Below are 2,394 nucleotides of genomic sequence, written 5' to 3'. Positions count from 1 at the left end.
CCACTCAGAAGTTGACCTTCCTGTTTTGGCCACCATAATTTGAGGGGATGCCACGTCAGCCCCCATTATTCATGAAAAAGGGGCTAGCCACGTGATTATGATGAAGAAGAATCTAGAAGAGTCTATGTTGTAACTCTGGTTAAGAGTTGAGGTAACTAAACCTAACCACTAGTACGTTGTCGAGCTGTGTTATAACTAGGCCATTAGAAGGAAAGTGGGTTTGACTCTTTCGAGTGCATTTGTTCCATAGATGAGAAAAAATAGCTAAGAGGGATAGGATATAGAGCACACAATGAGGATTTGTGCACTATAGTAGCCCACGGGCCATAGGTCATACTTCTTTGTACTCGCAACCATTTTTTATTCAGAGAAAGAGAGCACAACGACGCCACCTTCCAGCTAGGGTTTTCTCTCGAAAGGTTTCCCCATGTCATATCTTGTGTCAAATGTGTTTCTGAGATTTTATTTCATTGTTATCTATTTTTTACATAGTTTTAATTTTCATGCATACACTATTAACATTAATCTACAAATCCTAAATTCTCTAGAGAAATAAAATTGTAATAGTGTAGATTTTATATTTTTAAATATAATTTTATTAAATTTGTTGTAACGAACTGTATAGTGGAATATCCACGAAAGTTTACAGATCATATTGGTATTAGAGCAGGTTTCTTTGGGTAAATTGTGGAGATTTGTAGGGGATCTAGATTGGTTGGACCAAAAGTCGTAAAACCCTAATCATGGGCGACGAATCTGTGAATAACCATAGCAGTCCTACGAAGGAGAGGTTTTCGTGGTTGTAACAAAAAGTTGTGGATATAAATAGTAATGTAAATCTCCTCACGATGACCCTGCGTAATAGGTTTTGGATATTAAAAGAATATGGGGGTTCTAATTCAAAGGATAAATCAAAGGGGTGATGAAGAGACTAGGAAGAAACAAAGAACCAACCGAAGAAAGGACACAAAAAAGATCAACCCAGTTTGAGTGTCATGAATCATTCACAGTCCCTATTAAAAATGGAAGTGAAGGGTGATATTATGCCATAACAGGTGTTGGGCCCTAGATATGTTATCATATTGGCTATCCAAACCTTTCATTTACGACCCATATTCATACCCTTACAACATATTTCGTAACTATCATATTTACCAATTTTCCCTAAATGCATTCATTTTACCGTTTGGTTAATTATGAATGATTTTTTGTACTTTTAATGATTAAATGAGTTTTTAATATGGTTTTTGTTGGAAATAATACTGAGAGGGGGGGTGAATCAGTATTATCAAGTCAATTATTTTTCATTTCACACCCAGATCATATACGCTACTTCAGTTAGTGAAAACCGCGTATATACGCAACTACAGATAAGGAAACCAGCGTATACCATGCAAACTTATAATTTAATTTATTCTACATATGTTGATCATTAATTTGTGCATCAGAACCATATAAACAGTAACCAGGAACAGTAAAATAGAGCAAAAGACAATCACACACAAGAACACAAGATATAAGGTGGAAACCCAATGTGGGTGAAAACCACCTGCTGCAATTCATCTCTATCTTCTTTTAATTAGAAACTTCTTTTTACAATGTTTCTATACTGGTGCAGACTTATACCAGTATGAAGGCTTCTACCTACAAAATGCTACAACCTTCTCTCGTTCTCCAGCCTCTCCTGGAAGGGAGATACAACCCCCTTAGCTCTTGTACTAGTTCAGGTACTAGTACGTAGGTGCTGACGTACAGAAGGCTACAACCTTCTCTTTCTTCCAGGGACCACATTTCATAAATTTTCAAACTAGATCCATGAATAACATCAATCAAACATCAAGAATCTCTGTATCAAACAATCTCCTTTTCACCAATCAAAACTGAATCAAATAGACACTTCTCTGACAACTGTACCTAGAACACAGTAACAGTAACCACACACCAATTCTGATCCCAGAACACTGCAGCAATAAACAGAAGCAGCTAGAACATATTTCAAGAGACGTACACTACTTCAATGTATACAACCTGCATGCATACGCTTCTGAATTAAGGCCAACCTGCGTATACGCACTTTTGAGTTACAGAATCAGCGTGTATACGCGCCTTTGCTTCACTGAACCTGCGTACAGATCTATAAAAGATAATTCATCCTTTCAAAATATTCAGACATTAGTTATACCCAGATTATCAGATTTATAGATCAAGTTATGCGCCAATTTTAACAGATCAAAATCACATAAAGATACTATTATTCAAGCCTTAAGATTTTGACCCATCAATAGAACTTATCCTTCTCCTTGCGCTTAGGTTCCTCCTTCATTCAGATCCAGCTCTGCACCATAACCCAATCACCAGTATTCCAGCTCTAGCTCTTTATCAGATATTCAATAA

This window comes from Pinus tabuliformis, chromosome 2_1 (assembly GCF_031772625.1).
Source record: "Pinus tabuliformis cultivar Carrire ecotype Pingquan chromosome 2_1, CPIR1, whole genome shotgun sequence".
NCBI lineage: Eukaryota > Viridiplantae > Streptophyta > Pinopsida > Pinales > Pinaceae > Pinus > Pinus tabuliformis.
This window is presented reverse-complemented; position numbering follows the sequence as displayed.